The sequence below is a fragment of the Bombus pascuorum genome, chromosome 7 (assembly GCF_905332965.1).
Source record: "Bombus pascuorum chromosome 7, iyBomPasc1.1, whole genome shotgun sequence".
NCBI lineage: Eukaryota > Metazoa > Arthropoda > Insecta > Hymenoptera > Apidae > Bombus > Bombus pascuorum.
The window spans coordinates 9,902,639-9,915,599 of record NC_083494.1 but is presented as its reverse complement, the minus strand read 5'-3'; the positions used below and the strand labels follow the sequence as shown (position 1 = coordinate 9,915,599).

At 42.9% G+C, this 12,961-nt stretch overlaps 1 protein-coding gene across 3 annotated transcripts in view; it reads left to right on the top strand.

Moving 5' to 3' along the window:
- The window catches only part of LOC132909283 (netrin receptor UNC5C), a 44,960-nt gene that overhangs the window by 16,290 nt on the left and 15,709 nt on the right, over window positions 1-12,961 (top strand). The window lies entirely within an intron of this gene.

Genomic DNA, 12,961 nt, shown 5'->3' with positions numbered 1-12,961 from the left:
TTATTTCCATTCTTGATCTTAACTCTTCGTAGTCGAACTGTAGTCGGCAATGTATGCCATGTCATTTCTTTTACTTTCAGTCGCTTCTTTTTATCCTTTCGTACCGACATTTAATTTGATAAAAATGTTACAACGTAGGCAATATCATTATTTTAGGTTCATAATATTTGTTCCAACGTATCGTCCACTGATTCGTTTCTTTCTCTGATGATAAATCACTGTATTTTAAAATAGCTTGAAAGTAGAAAAGCTAACATGCAAGAGCATAATAATCGAATAAAACCACCGTGTCCAACAACTAATGTGTGTTAATCCCCTAAATTCCTTGAACAAGCCTCCAAAAAAGACTTCCATTAATCCATCATTTTCCTACGATCGCTCAAGATTCGATTTCCAATCCCCACAGCGAAGCTTTATTGTTCCCCGATCCTGATCCAAGGGTACGTCAGTAATCAAGGTTCGACGCTCACGAGGGAGGAAGCCGAACACGGACATGCTTTTTGCGATTCCCTAGCCGAGAAAGAACCTGGTCGTGTTCTATGTGCACGGGGCTAGTCACGAGCACGGTCTTTGGCTTGGGAAAGGGAAAGGGTGAACGGAGAGGGGCCCAGGCAGATCTAATTATACGGCAAGTCAGCGTCGTTGATTAGTGGTGGGCATAACCGGCCGGTTACGTTACACCAGCCGTTTTCGATGATGGATTACGATCCCCTGGAGCTAGTTTTAAAGCGACTTTACGCGAAGAGGGGGGCTTTTGGTCTTTCTCGGTTTCTTCGCGCACTCGCGAGACCACGTGGCCGACTAATTAGCGTCCCCGACATCCACCGGTCTCGTCATCGCGGCACATAGGGATGATGAATGGCACACAGCGAGCAAAAAAATAAACAGAAAAAAAAAAAATGAAAGAATCGTTACACATAACGATAGAAAGTTCACGGATTTATACGCCTTAACTGCGCGTATCTCGAAGCGAGAATCGCTCGAAAATGTATTCCTTCGAGTATACAGTAGAAGAATTATTGCGTTCTTTAAAAATCTTCTTTCGAGGAAATTGTGCCGGTATTTCGTATGTCGTATATCAAATTAACACATTGACAATAGTACGCGTTATGCTTCAACAATTTCTGATAAAAAGAATTGTAAATGGGGTTATGAATAACATGCGGTTTATGAGAAAGGTCATCGTATCTGCTTAACGTTATTGTGTTATGGAATTGGTTGAAAAGAGATAGCGGTTATCGTGTGTGAGAAAATAGAGACCCGTTTAACTACAATATATGGATAATTGGAATTAGAGTGAGGAGATAAAAATGTACAGATATGTGCAATTGTGTCTCTGTGAAACTCATCGTTTTAACTTTTCGACACGTTAAACTAATCAATTCTAGCCCCCACTAATTTTCCGATTTCAACGCTACAGAGTCTGACTGACATTTAAAGTTTTTAAAAACAATACTTTAATCAAGTTCACGCGACTCAATTATTAATGCGTTAACGAACATACCAGTGGAATCTACAAAATCGTTTAACGATTGAATTTCACCGTTTCCACCTCGCTCGCAGTGACTCATTCGCGGATACCGGCAAACTCTTCCAACAACACAAACTCATCAATAGGCAAAGCCACAGCCACGCTTCACCGACGCAAACAACGCCAGCCAGACTTTTCTAACGCTCGGAGTAATTACGCTTTCCGACAGCTGGCACGGTCGTTCATTTTTTCCCCAAGCCGCGGGAGAGGCACCGCCATGCAAATTGCACGCGTCGACATTTAACGACTTCGATTGTGTGTGCACGCGTGCGACTTTCCCGCGAAGCCAGCGCATCGTCGGCGACACCGTGGAGAGGAAACGGCGCCTAAGAAAATCGTTCTCTGTTCTTACGTTGCCAGGTGAACTGTTAACTGTTCAGTCGATAAAGAAAGAGGGAGAAAGAGAGAGGCTCTTACGTGCGTAGAAACCCGCGTGTGAATAATAGCTCCGACGATTTATCGCGATGTGATATCGTGTCATAATTCCAACGACTCGGCTGGCCGACGTTCCGGCGCGCCGAGGAAAATATTAGCCGCGTTAATAATTAACGGGCCGCGGGCAGGTCGACGCCGCGCGTCGTTCTCACGTTTAAGACCGCAAATCACTTTGTAACTTCGTGTCGCGTCTATTCCGTGGCGTCTTCAATTTTTCAGCCTCCTGTAAACTTTGAGAATTTTAAATGGTTCGAATAGTCGACAATAAGGCGGGAAGTTACTTGGTTCTAGATGAGTCATATGATTAGTCTAACACAGTGGAATTGAGTAAATGAGCTTTCATAAATCGTAGAAAATTTATACCGTCTGTGGTACAAATTGGTGTGATGAATGTTGGAAATTTGCTTGAAGGAATAACAAAACGCAGGAAGTAAGTCAGTCAGTAGGACTGAATTTGTCGATACAGTGTAGATGTTTTGTATTCTTTGCAATATGAATTGGCACGATGAGGACTAGAAGTTTGCTTAGAGAAACGAAAAAAGTTCAGGGGAAGTAAGCTGGTAATTAGTAGGTTAAAATTCTACTTAACGGCGTGGAATAGGATAAATGAGCTTCGTTAGCATAACATGAAGGAGTTGTACTGTGATGGAAATTAGCGGTATAAATATTGGAAGAAACCTGGGAAAAAGCAATTGAAGAATCAAAAGAAAAGAAAAGAAGACGAAGATGGTACTAACGTATACTAGTAACACGAAGTGAATACTAGTAAGTGAATACTTAGAAAATATTTAAAAACGCTTATAATAAATGATAACGCGATTAGATGTTCGTATCAACAAAATGAACTTCAAAATTCACAGAAAAAAAGAACAACTAATTGATTAATTGTTACTAAAAAACATTTGGAAAAATAATTATTTCCTACAGATTGACGTTTGTAATAATAATCAGTTCGTACGAAGAGAATAAATAAAAAAAATCGATCGTTTCCACTGCATTATCCCTGTAACAAGTTCACCAAGCTTGTCGTCCAGCCTGCAAATAACATGCATCAAAATAACGAGTACCGTTTTCCAGAAGATAGATATCCACCGAGACCCCGGTAAAAGCTATCGAACGTGTCTGGTTTTCGAGCTCGCGAAGCCAGCCAGGTTTCGCTCGTATCCGGTAGCGAGAGAAGAATTACGAGCGGAGAAAATACGAAGCTTCCCTGCCTTGGAAAAATGTTTATTCCGGCGCGCGAGAAAGCGGAAGGCGAGAGCGGATCGCGTCGACGAATCTTCAGATTTACGACTAATAAATTCTCCATACGCCGATGCTCCTTCTATGCTCTCGTAAAGGTCACGTCACGCTGCTGATTTCGGATTCTTCGACCCCATTCTATCTAACACGGGTTTACCTCTGGGTAACAGTACCATCGGCGGGATTTCGCCCTTCGTGAGAACCTATTACTCATCCTCGTGCTGGCGTGGGCCCGTTTCCGAGCGATAAGTATCATAAGTAAATCGCGATCAGGTCCCGCGATACGACCTTCGATCACGTAGCTGACCACAAAAACAGAGATGGATAGATGGGGAACGAGAGGAGGAAAGATAAAGAGAGGAAACTGTAAACTGTTTGAAGATAGTGGGAGGTCGTGTGGATCTCGCGAAATCGCCTGGAGCAAAAATGCAAAAGCCAACGCGAATGCTGGTTGGCGGGTTGGCTCGACCGAGCAATTACCCGGTTGGTTCCACGTCGGAATGGGGCCCGTTCTCGGCCTCGCAGCCGCGGAGGAGGAAGATGAAGGGGAAGGGGAAGAGTGGTAGAGTCGAATGCGAAAGAGAATAAAAAAATACACGGTGAAGTTAGTTAGGCGAGAGAGAAGGGAGAAAAACTCTTTAATCTCTCGTGGTCTCTCATCGGCACACTGCCCGACCGAGTGTATACCGCGGTCTTTCTTGCGCTCGTGGTGTATGCCTTTCTCCGTTTCTGTCATTCTTTTACTCGCAGCGACGAAAGGTCGGGTCAGCTTTAATTATCGTAAATCAAACGAGAGAGTGGTGCGCCGAGAGGAGGCCCCGGCGGTTGTGCAAGCGCGAGCGCCGCGATTATTGTTGAAATCGCGGAGAACCGCCGGGTAAAAGAGTGGCCTGTGTAAAACGCAAGCCACGGACCGGCAGATCGTGAAATATCGACCGATCGAATTACAACACGACGATATTTTCGCGCGTTCCCTCGTCCCGTGAACTCTCGATATCTTCGAAGGTGGTTAGTCGAGTGTTGGTCCGGCAGTCGCGTTGCGAAATTTCTCGATGCTCTCGGACACATCGGTTCGAAAACCGGATATGTTCGTTGTTTCTTAATTGCATCTTTCGACACTCTGGCCTACAGGCGTTTTTCTTTCGTTTTCTTTTTTTTGTGTGTGAAATATACTTCTGCAGGTTCGAATTGTAAATCCGCTTTCTTAATGTTGAAGTGATCGCCACTTCTAAGAAAACTCTACATCTGGTCTTCGGTTTTCTCAAGCGCTAAGGTCATCGATAGCGCATAGACAAAAGAATACGTCGATGACAGACCATAAGCGGTACACGTGCGACGTTGGCTTCAGGGTTCTTTTAGTCTCAGGGTAACATTGCTAGCGTGAGGATCTGGACCAGCTTACATTGTATTCCACACTTTGTACTTTAATATTCACAATATATATACTTACAGTACCTTGCAATTTACCCACGCGTTTCTTTAATTCCACATACACCGAATAACTTTAACACTTAATAATCCGCTTTCTTGGGAAGTTCATATTATTGATTGCTGATGTTTCTAGTCGCATCAGTTCGAAAATTCTATACGTATTTTCATTTAACTCTTCTTAATTGTATCTTTGATTGCATTATATAATTCTAATAATAGATTCGCGAAGAGCAAATTATATGTATATAGCATAAGGTCAAATTATGTAATCAATTTTCATACCAAAGTTGCCAAAGTCGTCATTATCTTGGTCCACCAAATTCCCGATAACTTTAATCATATCAATTTGCCATACTTGTTCTTTCGGACATCTTCGTCTCAAAATACAATTCTATATAATCCAATTACGAGTCATCGTACTAGGTCTTTGAATATGCCAATCATGTTTATTTATTAACTTAAAAATTCTCCCATACTTCCAATCTCATTTTAATCACGATTCAATCTAAAGTAACTCGTTGCGATTACCATCCAGCGGAAAAAGAAGAAAGATAAATCAAACATTACGAATTTTTGAAACAAGGTACGAAGAGTCGCCAACCACAATTGAACGATATCGAGGGGAGGCACGGCGCGCGCGAGTTTTCCTGCGTTCGGTCCCGCCTCGTCAGAGATTCGAATCTTCGTGGCTCGCAATTTCAATGCAAATCGGTACACGAGCTCCATTGTGTCTGGCAAATGGAACGATGAATCCGCAAAAAGCGCGGGACGTGAAATTTTGTTCCAGTTCGACGGGTATCACAGATGAAATACAATGGGCAACGGGCGAGAATCGACGTGACGTCGTTTTGAGGGCGGTGGTTATCGATAGCAGGAGGAAAGAAGGCACCGCGGGAGGCGTTCACGCAACCAAGCAGTCGTATCTGATTCTGTTACTCGGTTAATTACACGCCTTAACGTGGGCCTTGCTGCCGTGGCTGCAATCGACTCGTGTAATGCGCATCATCGCCCTACGCTTTTTACGATTCGCCGCCTCTTCCGGAGGCGTCCGTTTAATATTCACCCTTTCGTCAGCATTCGCGCGTTTTTCGACCCGTTCCATTCGTTTAATGTTCTATCGTTCGCGAGTAGGTCGATCCGCGAGGACAAGTTTCGTGCCGCTTAAAACAATCGGTATACGCGTGATGGATGAAACTCGATAACGGATTGAGTTAAGCGATCACGCGCATCGTTGATAGGTTGATTCGCAGGATGTAGGTTTGTTACAGCGTGGGATCGAACTGTGGGTAATGTTCACTGGACCAGGGGGATAAATTGTAACGGGGAATTAAATTTTGTATATTTTCCTTAGCCTATATTTTAGAGATAGTTAATTTTGTTTACTGAACCGCGCGATGTAATTATATATACTATAAAAAGATATAAATTGTAATAAGAAACAAAATTTTATATATTACGTTGGTGTGGAATTTAGTTTGTAAATCGCAGTTAAAATTTTATAACTAGGATTATGTGCAGAATCAAGATGTAAATTGTACGATAATAGAAGACGAAATTTGACGTATCACGTGTCTGTGGAATGTAATTCCTAAATCGTCATTTGTGAAGCTTATAATTAATAAATTTCAGGTATTATAAAATACGTGTTAACTAAGATTTCCTAATCTCCATTTCTATGTAAAACGTCTTTCGCAACAGTCGGAAAGACACTGTCGTCGCTCTGGATCGTCCAGCCACCTGAGAAGTCTCTATCCTCCGGGTACACTGACCGCCCTTTAACTCCGACCTCTGACTTCTGATTCCGAATACAATGCGGGGCTGTTGTCGCGCACCGTTCAAAGATAATGCGCGGCTGTCCAAATGGAACGAATCGAGGAAGGTTCAACCTGATTTCATCTCGGTGTCGATCGTTCTCCAACGATCAAAGAGAAAGATCCTCCTGCTCTCCATCGGTTCCTCCTTCGTTTGTTTCTCTGTCTTCCATTTGGCCTGGTATCGATCTACGTACCAGGTTGTCTGTTACGATAAAGATCGATCAAGATACGAAACAGACGAGAGGACCACTCGTGGTTGACGTATGTATATCTCTCGTTAACCGGAATGACGATAGAATAAAGTTCCCTGGGAGCAGGGAACCGACCCTGAGAGACTTGACTGGCATTATTTGGGCCCGAAGGTCGTGAACCGTGAATGGCCTGGAACACAATGGCAACTCGAGGCGGTCAGGCGCCGTCTTATTGTATATTTCAGTACACCCTCCAGGCCGGAAGTAGACCTTTTTTCTCCAAGGGACCGATTCATGGGAAACGTTAATTCTTCAACGACTACCTTTCGCCACCTTTCGCCGAAAGTCGCTCAAAATATTTGCCTCGCACCTGGCGTTGACTTCTCTAGACTGGAATAAGTGTCGTTTCGGATAATCCGGGAATAGAAGTCGCTCTTGAAAAAGCTTCCCTTTTCAATCGTCCACCCTAGCGCGACTTATGAAAACATTCACTTGTCGAAAAAGCAGCATTTTGTTTGTCTGAATGTTTTTCGAGAATATGAAAGTTCGTATTAATCGATTAATTTCCATAACGTGAGACGTCGAGATACTGTCTGTTCATGAATGAAATTCTTCTGACGTATCGGGATATCGAAGTACAAGAACGTTCACTTACATGGAGTTGAATAGACTTGTGTTGTTTTGTAATACTTTTTTGTATTGCCAGGGCATAGCACATCTACGCGATTCACTCATTGCATGATTTTTTCATATTTCGATACATTAATATCGCATTTATTATCGTAACTGTATCCATGTCGTATCGTGTTTCTGGTGGAATATTATGTATTTTTGAATCCTATATTATACGTAAAGGAATACGCTAAATTGAATTTATGAATGAGCATTTCCCTATTTACACGTCCGCTACCATTCATGCCTATTCATTATATTATTTTAAACAGAATTATATAGCAGACAGATTAATAATTCCATACTTAAATAAGTAAAACCTAAAACCATAACGTATTCAACGTATACAACGTAAAACAACAATCACGTAAAATCAACAGCGTTACGGTTATCGTCCACATTACAAAATTCATCGCGACAATTTCCCCTTTCTCTCACTGTTGAAAAAAGAAAAACGAAATAACAAGTAGTCTAGCCAGTTACATTCAACGTGTAATAACGCCGATCACGCGAGGATCGGATACTTCTACGGAATCGGACTTCCTGGAAATTCAATTCTCTCCCTTGGCCTTTTTCCCCGCAAATTAGCACCCTTCAGCGGTGACGCGGTGTCAAGGTGTCAACGAGGGTCGCCAGGGCGAGCACCTTGATTTCGAGGCATCGTTAGATGCGCGGCTCACGGGAGATATGCTGTGTATACGCGTAGCCACGGAAGAGGCGGAAGAGTCAAGCGGCGGGGTCAATGAAGCCCGGAGCACGAAGCGTTACTCTTTGGCCGACGTTCGGCCTGCTAAAATAACAAGGCACGTGACGCGAGAAAACAAGGAAGCTCTTGTCTCTTCCTTCGTCCGTCTTTCTTCTCTTCTCGCTTCGACTGGCCTTCGTTCCTTCCATTTTGCTTCTCTTCCAATCTTTCCCCTCTCACCTATTTCATCTTCCCATTCGATTTGTGTATTCTGGTACCGCGTAGGAGATTAAGGAAGATTTTACCGAATCTTCTCAAGATGTTCACGTTCTTGTTGACTCTTCTTAAGTCATGTAAATTGGAAGTCACATGCCTATATGTCTTCGGGTTACAGAAAATTATGAATCATGGTCTTATCTCATAAGCAAATAAAACTCTGGTTTTAGAAGTTTACTAAATTCAGTGTGTTGAAGTACTGATGCATTAGTAAAGTATATATAACGTACAACGTATTAAAAAGTAAAGTTGTTCAGGCGTGTTTTGTACATTGCATTTAGTACATTTTAGTGCATTTAGTACATTGACGTTAAAGATATTGGTAGTGTGACCGGTATTATTTGTCTACGTAATTGAAATTCTTTAATCCTGGCATCATTGGTCACCGATCGCTTTTATAGCCGTCATTATAAAATTTAATGTCGCTGTTTAGTAACCGTTGTGACAGTCATATAATCCATACTCGTAAATCAATATCCTTACACCAGCCCACTCTTTTAAGGAGTTTCTCAGCCCCGTTTCTCTGTTGTATGTCTCCATTTTTCAACGGCTTGAACTCGAGCATAAGAGGATATATTAACAATTAATAAACTGTCTGAAAGTCTAGAAAAGCGCCATATGAATGGAACTCGTTTCCAAGGACGGAAGACATTGACCAGCCGCCGCCTCGAAATAGAGTCGTCGTCGTTCAAGTCCTCATTGTTCGCCACTTTCACCGCCATAAATAACCTAGTCCTAACACCCTGCATACACCTCTCGCCTCACCTAACCACAAATCTATTCTCCATATCCGTAGTTGAAACAAAAATACACATCTCGAAATCTCCCGCGCCGTATCGCGTCCCATCCAGAATCTCTCCCCATCGGTCTCCACTTCCTTCGAATCTTCCCCATCTCTGGCGAAGCACGTTCTCTAATCTACATCGTCCGCCTCTCCCCCAATAGCGCGTATGTTCCATTGACTCGCATAGCCGGCAAGAGCCAACCGTGTTGCAGGTACCTTTGTTAATTAAGAGGCGTCATGTGTGGCCCCTCAACCATAGGTACACGTTGAAACTGTACACGCTCGCGTTCGTGTATCTGCCCGGCGTAATACGTGGTCAACCCATATAGTGACCACGCGAGACTTCCCCTATATATATGCATGTGTAGATGCATACACACAGAAACACATATACAGGGTGATTTTGAAATCGTGGTACGTGAAAATGTGAAGGATGTGATTTTTTACGTAAAAGTATTGGATTGGCAACTGTCATTGGGTGGTACTGACAAAATTCGCAATCATTTAGTTGCCAATCCAATAGATTGAAAAAGATATCGGATAAAATGTATTCGTACGACGCTTCGTTTGCAGAAAAGAAAATTGGGTTTTGAAATGTGTCGTGTATGATGTTAGTAGTAATTGGTTTGTAAGTTTCGTTTGTAAGTTTACAGATTTCTCAAATACACGGGTGAACTAAATATGTTCAAATTCTACGAGCCATTGCATGAACAAACTTTTGTTGAAATGCGTCAATGCGTGAATGTTAAAATGCAGCCAGTATTAAAAACGTTATACAAAATAAGCAAATTATACGATATTTTATTATGTCATTATTAAATGTTTATTTTATTTCATATCGTTAAATTGTTATTAAATCTTTATATCATTTAATACAGTTAAAGTTCCATTAAATTTTATGTGAAGTAAACGCATTATACCTTATTATATCACACTAAATCCATTATATGTATATGGTTATATTAATAAATCATATTTATTCCGTATTTCTACGTGACGAATCACGTCGTTTTCAGCTGTGTATCGCAATTTTAGAATCACCCTGTAAGCACAGAGGGAGCTCTTGTATCCAGGCAAGGGACACGACTAACTATCCAGCTACACTGGCTAACGAGGGGGCCTCGTGCAGATCTCGTGGTGGCTATTCGATGGCGGGACCGGATTACACCGTTCCGTTCCGAATTATCGGAAACCGATGAGCTCGGTTTTTCCGTAGAACGCACGGCTCGCGTGTCGCGTGACGTTGCTCAATTAAGTTCGCAACCCCGGAACTCTTGCTCCTTTTTCGTCCCCGTTGTTCCCTCGTAGATGCGGGGGTGGGTTGTTTAGGGGGTATTTGCCACAAGCAATTACCGTGGCGCGATGGAAAGAGATTTCGACGGAGGTCGGCTTGTTCGGGAGGTGCGGCTGATTCGGTGATAGATCGGAGATTAAGCCAGGTTCCAGCCTCGGTGGTGGAGGCAGGATCGATGTTGGAGGTTTCGGGGTAGGTGTTCGAAACCTTGTTCTCCTTGCTGTAGATCCTACGGGATAACGTTTTTGGGTTTGTGTGTGTCGGGTTACGTTAACGTTTATGCATATCGCAGAGACGATCGAGATATTAGGTTGCAATATATGAAACCTTAGGTCCTTAAAAAGGATAAGTTAAAGAATCAAAGTCATTTATGGAAAAGAGTATTCTCATCTTTAAGAAATGTTCGTCGACGAAGAAAGATTTAGGAAATTGATAAGAGAAAATCAAACGCGCGTTGAATGTTATCTGCTGTGAATAATTACAAGCATCTTCTAAACGTCTTCCAGTAATCTCAGTGCCCTAGCGATGAAATTAGGTAACACACACATGTAGCAACTTAATGTGGACAATTATAGAAGAGACATCGTCCCACATTCGGAAAATTCATTACAGTCTCCGAAACACGAGGCTTCGTTAACTTTCTAGCAGGAACAGCCTATGAATCGTACACGCGAAAAGAGTTTCACGTCTAGATCGGTAATTTAAACTGCAGAAGCTTACCCTGACTCTCCTTTGAATCCACGTCGGAAGCTTAAAACCTCATCTATCAAAGAATTACTATCCACGGCTAAATAACCAAGGGGAACCGTAGGAATAATCCACGCAAAGGAAGCAAAACGCGCAAAACAGCTCTGTTTCACCCCGTTCGGTCCCTCGATCGAGCCCAGTTTCTCTTTTTCTCGAGCTCGTGCGCGCGTTATATCGCTCGATTAAGCGTTCATCCAGTTACTCTATTTTTTCCTCTCTTGTAGCCTCTCGCGATGTCGAGGAGAAAAAAAATATCAGCCGCGGGGGTTGCAGCGAAAAGAGGAGAGGGGTGGCGCGCGTGAATTAGCGTGGTACTGGGTGAGCGTGTACGAGCAATCAAAGACACATTGAAGAGGGAAAAGAGATCTGGTTGTGCGCGAAAATGGCCAGTCGGAATTTATACGAACTCGTCCCGAGGAATTAGACGGGGAAACGATTCCGCGGAACTTTATCGGCCAACCGATCAGCGGAATTATCGGAAATCGATGGAAATCCTCTTTCGCCGACTGTTCGTGTCTCCTCTTGGCCTCGCTCGATTGAGTCCTCTGGGTCTTCTTTTCCCTCCGTGTTTCTCTTTCTTTCTCTTTTTCTCGTTCGTACTACACTCGATTCCACGGATCGCGTGTTTGCGAACGTGTGCACACAAAGAGAACGGGGCTTTGACTGAGCTAACTGAAAAGAGAGAAGAAGCCGAAGGCGCGAAAAGAAAACACCGCGGATTGATGGATAGTCGTGTAGATGGTCGTTTGTTTTAATCGACTCCGTGGAAATCGTCGCTTCATCGGAGTACTGTAATAATGAAAGGAAGAGAACGAAGTGAAGCGCATTTTTTAGCGAATGCAATACAATGGATGCTCGTATAATACGTCTAGCATTATAGGAAATAGCATTACACGAAAGCACATGGCTTATAACAATTCAGGTAGACGAAGTAAACTTTTACGTCTTTCATAATTCGAATAAAAAATTCCATTTAAATGAAGTCCATCTAGTCGAACGAAACCTTAATTAGCGTCTGATTAAATACCGACTGAATCTATTTATCTGAACGTCATTTCCTATTATAGTACGAACAATTACAGATGATATAAAAAATCATAGATGTTCGATTTTCTCATGATGCTCCGTGATACTTTGTGATTAGGAAATTCTCGATCCGTACTTTTATCGACAGAATGTTCACGTTCGACAACCTGGTGTATTCGTAAAAGACGAAAAAGGGGACAATAGAAAAGGAAGCACAGGCGTGAAAAGAAAACATCGTGGATGGACGAATCCCATGGTGCAGGATATTCGTTTTAATCGACCTAAGCCAACAGAAAATCGACGTTGCCAACGTGGTGTCGATATGGCACGGTCGCGGTGGTCCAAAGTGGCTAACGACGACTCTTGTACGAACTGATTCGGGGAAAAACTGGCCGTACTACGATTCTACCCTATCGGCCAATCGATCGAGATCCATTATCGAAAACCGATGAAAATTCTCTTTTAGTTGCGCTTCGATTCGCCACGGTACGTCACGTCGCCGAAAATTTTTGCTTGCCCCTCCTCCACCCTTTCTCGTTCTCTCACCGATATATACATATACGCGTCAGCGTGTCTTTTTTCCTCTTTTAGTTCGTTCGTTCATTCGTCGGCCGACGCTTCTCATTTGCCCGTTGCGCGATTCCCATCTCCGCGGGCCGGATATCGAAGGTATCTGCTCGCCATCGAATATAAATTCTGACAATTTTTTTCGGCGTGAGAGGCGAATTTTTGTTTCCTCGTATTTTCCCGATTCATTCGGATGACCGGCTGCTTTCCATAAAACGCGTGAAAAATAACGAGCAAGGACAACGATAAAAAGCTGCGACGTCCGA